Source organism: Sinocyclocheilus rhinocerous, unplaced genomic scaffold (genome assembly GCF_001515625.1).
Source record: "Sinocyclocheilus rhinocerous isolate Xijiao unplaced genomic scaffold, SAMN03320098_v1.1 scaffold1350, whole genome shotgun sequence".
NCBI classification, from domain to species: domain Eukaryota; kingdom Metazoa; phylum Chordata; class Actinopteri; order Cypriniformes; family Cyprinidae; genus Sinocyclocheilus; species Sinocyclocheilus rhinocerous.
Genome location: NW_015652333.1, coordinates 233,934 through 249,152, shown reverse-complemented (window position 1 = coordinate 249,152; position 15,219 = coordinate 233,934). Strand labels below are relative to the sequence as shown.

The window sequence follows — 15,219 nt, the reverse complement described above, 5'->3', positions numbered from 1 at the left end:
TAAACGAGCCAATGCACATTGGCATGCGATTATTGCATCCAGCTGCTGCTGATCACAGCGTGAGTATAAGTAGGCAGCAGATGCAGCGCATATTCAGGTTTTCGCTGAGGAGCCGAGCCGGTGACCCGGCCGCTCAGCGGTGGTACAGGAGCTGTGGCGACGGGACGTGACGTCTCCGTTCCCTCCTTCAGGGAACGAGGGTTACATACGTAACCGAGACGATCTTCTTCATGTTTTCGACTCTTGTCAGATGATATTTCAGTGAAGTCAGGAGGGTATGCTATCTGGTGTCTATAGAGGGCGGCCGTGGAGGATTTAACCTTCTCGCCCCCTTAAGGAACCTGACGACCAGGTCATGCTTCCCCAGCGACCTCCCTTCTACGGGGTCGTGGTTAGCAGCAATTGCAGCGACATAAACTTTGCCTTTGCTGCAAGAAGGACAGCACAACTCCCGTTTAGTTACACTCGAAGTAGATTGGTCCCTCTAAGCGAGATCCCAATTTCGTCGGTCATCCGACGTGACGTCGAGAGTGACCGACTGAAAGGGAACTTTCAACTTTGATACTGAGCACCTTCTATACTGTATATTAGTATTTACCTCAACTTGTGGAAAAGGTACTTGTGATGAACTCTGGTTCATCATGTGGCTTTCTCTTTACCAACTGAAGGTGGTTGTCAGTATAGTATAAAGGTAAATGCAAATTTTAGTATTTTGGTAGTAACACTATTTAAATGAATGAAATATAACTTTTTTTTTTTTTTTTTTACTTTAAAGTTAAGTTCAATCTGTGTAACACAAAATGTTGCCATCATTTTTCACAGATTTTTTTTTTACAGTGAATGTTTTGTAAAAGCAATCATCTTAAAATCTCACCATCCATGGCTAAAGGATCCATAAGCACCATAAACATTTGGAGCCCACCCTTTTTTACTAACCGTACACACTGAAGTTTACCTAAATCACCAGGGTCACAGTGATTAAGATGGGGGAGAGTCACAGGCCAGAGCAGTCATATACTGACTGAATAAATCATCTTACATAAACGCAGCCATGGCAGGACCGCCAGCATGGTGTCTCTGTCATCAGCATTCTTATTTCACACTCGGTACAAAGAGAGCAAGCGATCCTTATTTATTCTAAAGCACCAGCCTGAATGGTAGAAATATTCATTGTGTATAGTGAATTCTGTTTCAAGTTTGTTTTTCATCATCAATGCTATTTCCCCCCCCCCCAAATTCCCTCCAACTCGCTCTCTCTGTGATCTGCCCTGTCATCTTACTCACTGAATGATGTAAGGAGTATGCTATGGAGGATGTCCAGAGCTTTCATATACCAAGGCTATATCCTATAGGGACGTGTGGATGAACGAAAATAACAATACCCTGCTGTAAGATGTAAACTTATTATCATAGACAGAAACCGTATTTTCCATCGTGAGTCCATTTAAAGATTCACTTGAGACACTGTTTCATTTGTTGGCCTCCCTCCATCCCCATCCCCATCCTTACGAATTAGTAAACAACAAGAACGAACACGAACAAGCCAGGAAACTGAAAACAGACAGCGGACGATGAATTGGTAAAGAAAATCAATTGCCTCGAATTGGACTAAAGCGGGTGTAGATAAAGACCGTTCTATTGATTTTGGAAGTGTTCTACACATCAGAACGACACATTACCCATACCTTGGAAAAATAGGCATAAACTCCAGTCGCGCTTTTCTTGATCAAGTTATTTTGCAGATCAATTGTCTGAAAGTGCTTAATTTTTTTGGGCAATATTTGTGAGGGGTTCTATTATAGAGGTAAAAGCAAGATGGAGCTCCATAAATCACTCTTGGGTGAAATGAATCACGTGCACGTGCTAATCAATGTTATCCTGCTTCATCTCCTGCGAGCAAACACAGCTTTTACAGGGCCATTGTCGTATCAGGTGACAGATAGCTCTGATCTAATTATCATACAGAGCCTACTGAAACATTTGCATACAGGCATCCTCAATCTGAGAACTCAAAACTCAAACTATTAAAACTGTCAAAGTGTGAAACTTTTGATAAAAAAGGAAAGTTTATTGCTTGCTAAAACATCATATTTTAAAATCTGTGTGTTTGAATGTAACATGACAACTATAACAACTGCCATTAAAATGTTTTTTTGTTTTATGTTTTTAAATAAATAAAAAACCTCTCAGACAGCCTTTCAGATTTAATTAAAATGCCCATGATAAAAACAACAACAAACATGCACGCTATATTTTCCATTCAGTTGTGATGTGGCTTGTTGTCAAAGAATTTCAGCAAGTCAAAGGTCATGAGGCCTTACTATCATGTAGACTTTGGCAAACTACTCTGAGCCCAAACAAAATTGTGAGCATTTTCTAAGCCTTTGCTTATTAGGTGACATATTTCTCAACATGCTAACATTTAAATGATAAGTTTGTGTTTTAAAACATGTTGTAAGAGGTAGGCACCTATTTCCTTCAATCATCTTTAGGAAAATCCATGTTTTGCATCAAATCCACGTTTAGAAATAATGTATGAGGGTTCTGTGAGTCTTCAGTGAACACCCAACTGTTCAGAATCCAGTATAAATCCATAGAGAACCACATAAAGTGTTATTCCTTTAAAGGGGTCATATGATGTTGCTCAAAAGAACATTATTTTGTGTATTTGGTGTAATGAAATGTGTTTATGTGGTTTAAGGTTCAAAAAACAATTTTTTTCCCACATACTGTACATTATTGTTTTTCCTCGATGCCCCGCCTTTCTGAAACGCTTTGATTTTTACAAAGCTCATCGGTCTGAAAAGCAAGGTGTGCTCTGATTGGCCAGCTATCCAGTGCGATGTGATTGGCCGAATTCCTCAAGCGTGTGACGGAAATGTTACGCCCCTTACCATATTGTGATGCCTTGTCCTGGCACGACGAGACAAAAATATTAAAAGCCATTATAAACGAGGCATTTGTTGCATCCAGTGGGGTCATAATTACTGATTATAATGACTTATACTGTCTTTTTACGCGCTGCGTTGTGCCGCGTAAACATAAAACCATGTCTGCATTTGTGATCGGAGAAATGACAAACAACAAGTGCTACTCTACACTGCTCAAAACTCGCGTTTGAATCATCAGTGGCAAATCCTTTAAATATGAAAACGTACTTACAGTCTGTGAGTCAGAACAGCCGGCATTGTAGTCTACTCTCCCAGGATCAGGAAACAGTCCTCCATTAAATGCGCTGGACACATCTGAATATTTGGGTTGAAGTGTTCTGGAACAGTGTTGTAAATACAACTTAACCACTGATTTCTAGTCGTGTCCTCTTTTGGAATGCCAAACAAAGTAGTTTTGCTTTCACAACGAAATACACAGCGTCACACACGGGTTGTGAGACGCTGTGTGAGCTAGAGTGAGCGGAGGCCGGCTTGAGTGAGGAACGGCCGGAGGGCTTGAGAATGGCGTGGTCGGCGGATTCGACGAAGGAGCGGTGAGCAGGCTTGCGGCAACCACATGTGACGACCCCAGGCTGGACTCTGCTTCGTCCACGGTGAAAGCCGATCCGGCGATCCACAGCGCGAAGTTGATGTATTTCCTCAGCGACCAGCACGGATCAGCTCTAGGCATGACGAAGCGGATATCGTCCTCTTTTGGAAGGCCAAACAAAGTAGTTTCGCTTTCACAACGAAATACACAGCGTCTTCACGACATGGCGGCAGCAACAATACTACAGCGAGAATAAAAGTTACGCCTTCTTTCTTTGCGTGAACATTTGGGCGGCGTTATGCAAATCTTCCCACATCGTGACGTAGACATGTGGGGGCGTGTTAGAACGAGCCGTTTTAGGTAGGCGTGGTTGACTCTTAACTTTTATAAAGAATATCTCTTTGGATTTGAGACTTTAGTCTTTGCAACTTCACAGATCTTCTTTATGCACCAAGAGCTTGTATCACTTCAAAGAGAAAGGAAAAATTGAAATCGCATCATATGACCCCTTTAAAAAGGAGAACTGAAAATTGCATATCTTTGCATCCAGTATGCTATTAACTAACATCAACTTAATAAACCCATCTTCCAGTTTCCTGGAAAAATCCTAACATCAGAATTATCAAAAAGGATCACATAAGAGGTCTACTGTTTGTTATATGGCCTAAAATCCAATCAAAGTCCAAGCAGAACACCACAAGACAATCCATATACCGAAGACCACAGTTGCTCAACCAATATTTGCCAGACTAAGATATATTACAGTGTGTCAAATCCAGCAATTTACAGGATTAAAAACTGCATAGCCTCAAAGACTGGAAAGAACAAACATTAATATATTTTTTTGTAGTCATATAACAAAATAATAACACTGATGCATTAAAATACCATCTCACACATTTTAGAAACCCTTGCAACAATTGTGGTTCTTCCTCAGAATAAAATCTGAAGGAGAAGTCCAGAATGTATCAATAATTTACATAATGTACAACAACTTTAATCAATCCACCCAGAAATCTACAGGCGCCTGACATAAAAAGGGCTCAAACAGAGCTACAGTCTGGAACATGTTCCCACACTTTTTGATCATTGAATTTCCATGACTTCTCCATTACTTTTTCAGTCATCCTTGATTACTGGATAAGGATTTATTGAATAATTTTATAGAGACTGTGCTCACAAAGAGTGGTTTCTAGCATTTTTTTTTTTTTAATATTTAATAGATTTTTTTAATACATAACTAGAAAATATATATTTAGATTGTATTATCTTGCATGACTTTTACAGATCAGTTTATATTCACAAATATTAAATATATCCACACATATTAAAGTTAACATCTCAGTTTTAAAAGGCCTGACATCAAAATACAGTGAATGCTGTAACAAGGTACAAAGGTGCAACAAAGCAACAAAGAGAGACGCTGTCATATAACCTCTGATATAACAAGTACTGATAAAAATAGATGTTGCATATACATGCTGAAAATTATTGTTCAGTGTTATCTCTGAAAAAAGGCCTTGAAATGTAAATAACTAAGGACATTCAGCCACTCCACAAAACAGATGGACAGTGAGCACTGCATAAAATGTCAACCTACTTAAACTTAATTTTTCAGTTTAATTGCTACCTTAAATTATGTAAAATCATCACATCACAACCTGCAGTGATGCGGTCATTACACGTTTCACTCATTTGAATTCAATTACTGATGAAGACTATCAAGCTGATAAAAAAAAAACTATTAAAAAAGTTATTATTGTGGCAAGTTATATGGATAGATGGAAACAAAAATTCAAACATTTTTACAGTAGGTTTTTGCAGCTTAAATGGCAACTGCAATACTTAAACTTTCCTCAAGAAATTTTATTAACATCTTTTATTCGAATATTACCTTAAGCATTAAAAACAATTATAAACAACACTATCGCGTGCAGTATTACAACGAGCCATATAAAACTCACGCGTTCATGTAGGAGACTACATGAACCATAAACACGTAGAAATAGCATAATACAAATGTTTTGATATGATAAAAAAAAAAAAAATCACTTAAATGTTGCTTAATAGTTTAAAAAAGTATCCGGGCCAATTTTGACAGCCATCATCCACGCGCATCCACGAAAGTCAGTCTACAGCGTAAGTCTGTAGGGGTCAAATAGCGCGTGCATATTCAATGCAGATCTGTTCAATTAAACGCAGAAATTAGATAAGTCTTGTTAATTTCCCTCACTCACCTCAATGCTGAGGAGTCGAGAGTAGTCCTGCTTTCGATGTGTATCCGCTGAGCGCTGTGAAGACACTGTACTGTGTGGACTCCCTGTCTCTCTCTCCCCTCCCTTGTGCGCAGCATCACCGCTCTCTTTCTCTCTCTCCCTCTGAAACCTCGTGCGGTCTAAGCGACAGAGCCGCTGATTGGCTGTCACTCGTAGCGCGGTGACTGAAAGGGATCGTCAACATTAAGGGATGCGAAAGTAGTTTGAAAATGAAGCCTGCGGTATATGATATCGTCGCGTCTGTTCAGATATGTGGGTCACTGCTATTAACTCTCTACTTTGATTCGGTTTATCATTTATCTATTTTTGGCCGTGGAGGGAAAAGGCAGAGGCAGATTTAAAAAAACAAAACAAACAAACAAACAAAAAACCCTGAGTTTATGTGGCTTTTAAAGGGATATTTCACCCCAAAATTACAATTGATTTACTTACCCACATACATTAGTGTTATTTTAAACCTGTATGACTTTCTTTATTTTCCGAGGAGCTCAAAAATAGATTTTTTTACATCTCCTTTTGTGTTCCACTGAAGAAAGACAGTCATACGGGTTTGGAATAACATGAGGATGAGTAGACCCACAAGACAGGGTTTTCTTTTTTTGGGTGAAACATTGGGTCCTGAACATGTTATGCGAGATGAAGAACAAGGTTTTTAGTTCATTTTTCAAAGACTCTGACTTGGTGTCGTAAATCTATTGACCCCGTGTAGCTGTTGTGTGCATGAAGCCTACCATTTCACACTGAAATTTTACTGCTGATTTTATTTCTGCTGAGAATCAAAACCCCCTCAAGAACCCAGCCTGACTTCTTTTACACTATGATGCTTTAGCAATTTTCTGATTAGTGATAAAATAATTACTGATGTATGATCTCTGGTTATAGAAGCAGCTGTACAGTTAGTCTCCACAACAAAGGGAAATGCATCAGGCCTCCTACTTCAGAAGCAATTTTACTATTATGTTATGTTCTTGGCATTCTTGCATTAAATGGAGCTCTAAATGAATTTTCGGGAGGTGCATGTTTTTCTACTCCTGTCAGTCATAAGAATATATAAACAGCTGCTCAGCTCACTCCCATGACAATTGTTCTCTGGCATCTTTTTATTCTGTTGTAACTTTACTGAATATTAAATTATGTAGGGGAAACAGCACTTTAGCCCTCCATTATGGACAGCAAGCCAAGTCAGTTTACTCTATCAATGCAACTATCAAGGATTAGATCAGGGGCCCCAAACTCAAAAGACCTAGCTGGATACTGTTGTCCATCAGGAGACAAATGTTACACAACCATAAATTTTATCTATATAAAGTTACTGACTCATTTATACAGTTAGCTTACAAACGGGCATAGGCCTATGTACAGTCTTGTTGGTTATTGTCAGCTAGACTAGGTTTTTTTTTTTTCAGGTTCCAGGGGCCACAATGTATTTTTAGGGCTGTAAAAGTCACACATTTATGTAATCTGAAATTCACTGTTCAGAAAACAATGGATTTTATATTCTACTGTAAGAAAACATTAATAGAAGGTAGAAAAAAGATCACTGTTAACATACAAAGTATACTATATCTCCATATATTATGTGGACTGTGACAATATGTAAACTATAAATGAGTTATTATACATGAAAATATAAATCTGAGAGTGGCTCCTCTCAAGGGGATTGTCATATTTGGGGGTCAAAAAGTTTGAAAACCCCTGAACTAGACAATAAGTGCTTCTAAAAGAATTAGAAAGGTGTTCAATGCCTAAACTATGCTGGAAAACATGTACAGGTATATACACTGTAAAAATTATTTTTTAAAGATGTAAATAAAACAAAGATTATTGGAGTATGTTTACTTCAAAATGTTGTGTTATTTCAACGTTACTTTTATCTTTGTAATTATTTGTGAAATTTACTAGCAATTTCTGAATGATTTTCTTTTTCCAAAGTAAACACAACATTGTCTTTCAGTGTACCGCTGATCAGAGGTATAGACCAAGTGTTTGCAAAAAGTGATGACGTTTTTTTTGTGGGTGGAGCCTATCTGGTGGCAGAAAATGCTAGTTTTAACATAGCAGTCTATGCAAGGCATGGAATAAAAGAATAACAAAGGTAATTTTGAGTTTATATTTCAAAATTCTGACTTCTTTCTTCAAATTCCGAGATTATATCTCACAATTCTGGTAAGAAAAATCAACTCATCATTCTCTCTTTTTCCCTCGGTTCAGAATCATGAGTTTATAATCCCATACTTCTGGCTTTTTTTCCTCAGAATTGACAAACTCGCAATTGTTGAGTTGAATTAAGTTATAAAGTTCAAACTAGGAGATAAACTTGCATTTGCAAGAAAAAGAAAAGTCAGAATTGTGAGATAAAATAGGTAAATGCTAGGTAAAATGTTATAGGTTTAAATAGTATTTCATGCTTTAACTGTAGGGCTAATACAATATGTTCCCTATATGTGAATATTATATAGACCTATTGTTTAAATTAAATTTATGCTTTAAAAGTAGGGTAATCTTAGCAGGTTTCATCCATAGTTTGTCCGTTTAAATGTCTGCGTTTAGCTTCAAATGCCGTCTTTGACAACAGTATTATATAAAAAATATTTGCATTCCGATTCTGACATCCAAAGGCATAACAATACATTTGTTCTCTTATTCCATGGATTTTAACCATTTCCCTCCATTTGTTACCAGTGTTTTTCTGCCACCACAATGCGCGCACTGCTGCAAGTGACGTAACTGTGACGTCTACTCCAAATTAGTCTATAGGTTTCAGCTTAACAAACTTTAAGACAACTATAGATAACATTAAATGGCAAACTTAAATGCAGAGTGACAGGCTTACAGTCTGTATTGAGTGATAAACCATTCAAACTTGAAGGGACAAAAAAAAAAACTGTCAGATTCGGCCCAGTGGACCAGTAGTTTGAGACTCTCGAATGAGACATAACTTGTCAACTGAGTTTGTTGTGATGACTTAAATAGTTAGCTATGTATTAAAAGTCAAGCCCTGAAGTCAAAAGCCACATACCATGTTCAGTCATCAGACAGACACCCCATGAAACCTGGTCACACTTTAACGAAGCAAGCCCCCTTCCTGTCGAATCCAACCGCTCTTAAACACAATGGGAATTCCTCTAGGCCTGATGATGCCTCATTAGTGGGTCTGTTAGTGGAGGCACAGAATAAAGCTTTTGTTTCACCAGATTTATGACTCCGCATTTAGGAGCAGACTTGAATGATGTGAAATTTTTATTGCTTTGCTCACAAGACCCTGAGACATTTCACAACATCAGAAGAAATTCTAAAAATTGTCTTCACAATTTTTTTTTTTTTAAAGAATGACCAAAACCGCATTAATAATTCGAATTACCAGGAATGTGACAAGTGTGCTCACAGGCATGATGCTCAACTCTGGAAATGCATGCGTTTAGACACACCAGCTGAATTCCAACTGATGAAATCCTGACATGACCTAAATGCATTCTTTGACATGGCTGATGCACATTCCACTTGACTGCTGACAAAGCAGAAAGTCTTGCTCAAGTCAGCGTAAATAAATCTACAAATGCTTGTAGTATGTGTAAAAAAATGGAAAAATGGGAAAAGAGCATATACATTGTCATACACTGATAAAGATGTACATGCATGTGAATTAAAGAAAGTGTGTATATAGTGTATAGATAATAATACAAATGGTCTTGACTCCAATAAACCAGTATGATACTGAAAATTCTCATCCTTGCTGTCTCCAGTCTCATGTTAACAGAGATTATGGTTGTAATGTGAAGATGAATATAAATGTGGTGACGGAGGACGGAACGATAGCGCACATGCTTTATGTTAACAGCCAATCACTCAGCAGATGTTTATGTTTATGTTGCATTAAGTGATATCTAATCTAACATGGATACAACACACACTCCATCACACATTAACGATGAAAATACCATTAAGCTGAGTGTAAAGAAACTGAGATTAATCTAAAACTAGCGTGTTCATTTGTTTTGCAGATTGGAAAAAAATTTAAATAAATACATATACCCCATCTACAATGTAAAAAAAACTCTGTTGTTTCATTTTCTAATCCAGGTCTGCCAATATGAATATTTTAAAAGATTTCACTGCAGCTTAGGACAGCAAACGATAATCCGCTTTAAATCAGTAACAGCATATTGGCTCAGGGTTATACCTTATACCACCCAAGACCGAGTCAAGGAGCAATGGATGCAATGTAAAATAATAAGCAGCCCAGATATGTCATGCAATGCCTTCACTATTTCAAAGAAAAGAAAATATGTGCATGGAGCAAACGGCAGTTTGTATAACATACATGATTATGCTGATGACACATCCGAGTCTTCCTGTCTCTATGTTTCCGAATGCAAGTGTCTGAATTTATTTTAATGCATGTGGAAACTTCAAGGGCATCTTATTTGCATGTCCTGTAAGGCTGGTGTGTTAAGAGATGAGCTGTAAAGTATCTATTACCTGAGGATTCAAATGTGAGTCATTGAGGCCTAAGAGAGTAGTCCCGTGCGCTCTTGCTGAGCATGGAAAATCACAGGGTTTGACCCGTCTCCGCCACTGGAATGTGATTTCCACCCTCAGCAAGAGAGCAGTTCCCAAGGACCCAGGGCAACATCACTACAGCAGGGGAAAACAATTATTAGACGTGCTTCTCAATAGACTTTGTCATGTTGCATTTATAGGGCTACTGTCATGGGGAAACAAGAGCGAAAGAGACAAACACTGGCCTAAAGAATTCTAGAAGGACATACAAGCAAGTGTGTGTGCTTTTAAATAAAACTACCAAAAAAGAGGGTTACTTTGCAATAATGTACAATCTGTAGCATTAATTAATGCATTGGGCACACTGTAAAAATTATTTTCGAAGTTGTAAACAAAACAAAGATTATTGGAGTATGTTTTACTACATCTTTTTTATGTTTAATTCAATGTGTTATATGCAGTTTCTTTGTAAGTAATTATGAAATTTCCAAGCAATTTTTAAGTCAAATTGTTTCTACACCATTTTTTTCAGTGTATAAAGAAATAACATTGAACAGTATTTTACAGCATTCTAGGTTCATGGTAATTTCTACATACTAATACATTTTTAACTTTTCAAGATGTATAAAATAACTCAAATGTATTATAAACACGCATAACTGAACGAAATATATTAATATGAATGATATGTAAAATATTTTAAATGTAAAACAATGGAAAACTATAATCAAAATTACAAATAAGTATTTTAAATGGTGAATGTTAACCATGATAGTTAATTTTACGTAATGCATGAACTAATATTAATTAATTAATCCTTATTTCAAAGTGTTACCTAAAAGAGTAACAGTAAAATAAAGTTCACAAAATGTATTTACATCGCATATTTTTCAGTTCACACACATCACAATGCAATATAAATATATAATCAGTTTTAATGACGATTAACAGTCAAGTCAGTGGTGATGACAGTCAAAATGATTCTCATTGTTCATTTAATAATATGTTGGATTTCTATGTAACATTAGCATCAATTACCCCTTGATTGTCTTACACTGATAAAGATGCTGACAGGTGATAAAAGCTGTTGAAAAGCGAATTAACGGACGATTACTTTAGTATTTTGAATGAGATTTTTTGCTGAGATGTTGAGCTAATCTAATCTTGTTTATATTCTGAAAAGGCATTTTATGTGGGTTGAGGAAATTACCATTTGAAGGGCGGAAAGGCAATCAAATCAATCATATTTTGAGACGCAAGCTGTTTCATGTAAAATAAAAACAGTTCTCTCGGCTTTCAGTGTATTTAGACAGGTACTTTTTCAACAGTCCATTCTTAATATCCCTCATACTGCACAGAGCTACGGATTAATCAGCCCCCCCTCGCTGGCCCAGATGGACAGAGTCTGTTCACTGTTATTAAATCCCAAAGTGTTTTGTGCTCAAATCATCAACACATTTCAAAGCCCCCGCCTTCATCAGATCACATATATATATATATATATATATATATATAGCATCACAATGCATTCTGTAGATGTCAAACGGAAAAACACAGAGCAACATATATACTGTGAGCTAGATGGTCCAGCAATCTCTTTGTGGGTTCTCTGACGATCGCTCAGAAATCTGGGGTTGGCCCACTAATCTCTGCATTACTCTTTGCCAAGGGATTACGGAGTGACAATTTCAAGAGGAAGGAAAGATGTAATGCCGCGCTTAAGCCTCTGGTCCTATTAAAAGCCAAATTGTGCTGTGACATCAACACAAGCGCTGCTTCACAGTTGCTAAACATTTCATGAAGTTGATGCATTCTCTAAATGCAAATAAGGATATTTCTGTTCCGTCCCTTTGGAAAATCACTTTTCACACTTGTGTGGTTCCGGCTGTCTGAAGACTACCCTTAAGCACTTGGCATTTTTAAAGCTTTAGAGACTGTTCAGTCGATTAATCCAAGAGGTATGTTTAAATCCATCTTCAAATTAACAAGGCAAAAATGAGAACATCTAGAAAAGCCAGAGTGTGGCCCATTAAAAGGCCTTTTCAGGTGCTGGTGGTTTACAAAGCCAATGGACGTAATCCTATTTTTTTGAAGTGCCCCGGAATCTGCTTTTTCCAACTGGTAAGGACCAGGTCTGAGGTTTAAAAGAGCCAAAGGGTGATGACCCACAGAGCCTTTGTCTTGACAGAAGAGAACATAATAAAAGGATTAGTCAAAAATACTGTTCAGGTATAGGACTGCAATAAGCAGGAGCAGGGACTGCTGAAAACCTGTGGTAACATTCACTGGAGGTTGTTCCGTTTAAAATGAGGTGGAAGGCTCTAGGAAATGGCATGAATTCACAAGTAACTACTTTATTTTTGCTCCTAGGAAATCCCATGGGGAACACAAAATAACTTCAGTCTACGGTAATTAACTTTGTTGCAACCTTTGGTTGGAGAGTGCACTCGACCCTGCAATTCTTTTGCCACAGCACTTCAGCAGCTGCCTCTGACTAGACCTTCAGCAGTAATGCTTTTATACAAACTAACCACAATTGCCCATGCAATTTGTAGCACACATCTCATATCTAAAACACATTCAATTTGTACAAAGATGAGCATTAATAAAATGTTCGATGAAATCTCTTAAGAGGAACAGTAGCTTTAGCTAATTCATTTATTTTCTGTTCCTTGAACTTGCTTCACTGAAAGATGATTTTGTCTAAGAGCTACATTCTCTCTGTACTGAGTGATTTAGTCTTTAGTGGCTATATTCTGTGGGTTCTCCTTTATTTCTCATTATTATAACCCGTACAGGAGAAAAAAAAAAAGTTTTCAGTGTCACATGATCCTTCAGAAATCATTTGAATATGCTGATTTGGTGCTCAAGAAACATACTATTATCAAAGTTGAAAACAGTTGTGCTTCTTAATATTTTTGTGGAAACTGTGATTTTTTTTTCTTCAGGATTCTTGATTAGAAAGTTCAAAGAACAGCATTTATTTGAAATATAATTCATTTGTAACATTATAAATGTCTTTACTGTCACTTTTGATCAACTTAATGTATCATTGCTGAAAAAAAGTATAATTTCTTAAAAAAAAAAAGTATTTGACTGACCCCAAACTTTTGAACAGTAGTGTAGTTTTGTATATGGAGAGTGGAGAGTCAGGTCAAGGTAAATTGCAGCGTACATTTCCGACACACAGTCGACATAATTAGTATGATTATGGTGATGACATCACCATCCATCCAGTGAAATGACACCTGTGGTTTGGATTAGATGTACATCCTCAAGACCTCATTAAATAAAAGACCAGAATCACTGCTCAATTTAAGAAACTCTGCGCTGAAATTAAAATAATTTTAATTTCATGTTATGGTCTGATTTTACTTTATACAGAGGTTGGATTCTGTTTGAAGGATTTCTCCTTTGATTGGTACCTCATTAGCAGGCCAGCAGGAATGTGAGCGTGCAGAACTCCACAAAAATATAGATGTGGTAAGCTGGCATTCACAAAGCTCTACACATCCCTGTTTGTTTATGAAAGATTTTGACTAATTTGATTATGCTTGCAGCTAGCAAAAATGTCTAATACCCTCAACTGTTTAACGGATTTTACCATGTTTAAATACATCCCACAGATTTCCCCCCAAATCAGCATGGAAAATACGAAGAAAGTCCACAGTTTCTGCTCATTAGCGGGAGTGTGATCAACAATGCTGAGCCAGCCATCTTACAAATGAGCACTAGTTTAGGACCAGTTACCACACTGCAGACAATCACTCTTGTGTGCTTCTCTGTTGAAAAGGCTTTAGGGCCTGAAAAAAGGCAAGAGGGGATTGTGTGAGGAGCTTTCATTATATGCAAAAGATAGAAGAAAACTGCCTAAGATGGAAAAGACATGTAAACATAAAAAATTTAAGACATATGAGGATTGATTTCTTCATACCACTTTGTAACTTCTGTTGATATCTGTTTCTGGCTGCCATTTATGGGGGTGGTGATGTAAAAAGTCTCACTACAGTATTTATGATTTAAACTCAAGTGTTTTAGAGGTTTGTAGAGGTCTTTGGTTAACAAAAGGCTATATAATGCAGAAATATTAACATATACACTGCTGTTATAAAGTTTAGGGTCTGCAATATTTAAAAAAAAAAAGAAATTAATATTTTTATTTAGCAAGGACACATTAAATTAATATCAAATGGCTGTCATTTATAGTGCTACAAAAGATTCGTATTTGAAATTAATGATGGTCTTTTGAACTTTGAATTCAACAACAAATCCTGACAAAAACACATCACGGTTTCTACAATAAATAAATAAATAAATCAATCAATTCAGCTTTGCCATCACATAATTAAAATACATTTAAAATATATAACAATAGAAACATTGTTTTAAACTGTAATAATATTAAACATTATTACCGTTTTACTGTAGTTTTAAACATTCAAACATATTAATAATTTGGTAACATTTTACAATAATTCTTTGTATATGGTTCAACACATTTACTGCTCAGCAATTCAAAGTTTTTTCTCCTGTACAGACTGTGCTTTACATAAATTGAATTGCAATGGACCATCCCTTTGTTGACAACAATACTCTTTTTTTCTTGATGTTACCTTGGAACCTGAACTTTTTTCTGTTTACCAGGTTGAGACAGGCTGATTAATCTGCTGTTATGTGGTTTAGGAAAAGCAATAGAAAGATTCTCTTGTTTCCCTCCACCTGCACACATGTAGATATGGACGCCAGGAGACAGGCTGGGTGAGGACACTTGTGTCTGATGTCCACCATTATCAGTAGTGGCGTTCTGATGTCTGTGTACTTTTGTTCTCTGACAGGTGATTAGCATTGTTTCACTTATCTTCACTTGATGACTGAACAATGGGGCCCTAAAATGGGGAAGATAGATGAAACACAGTTAGGACTACAGGGGGTTCTCCACTATCTAAATGAATCCTACGCTAAA

General features: G+C 36.9%; 1 protein-coding gene across 1 annotated transcript in view; it reads right to left on the bottom strand.

The window, feature by feature from the left end:
• LOC107714824 (cadherin-6-like) overlaps positions 1 to 5,803 on the bottom strand; it is a 33,790-nt gene extending 27,987 nt beyond the window's left edge. Inside the window, exon 1 of the mRNA XM_016520787.1 lies at positions 5,718 to 5,803. The gene's annotated coding sequence lies outside the window, so the exon portion shown is untranslated. The remainder of the gene's footprint in view (positions 1 to 5,717) is intronic.
• Between the last annotated feature and the right edge of the window lie 9,416 nt (positions 5,804 to 15,219).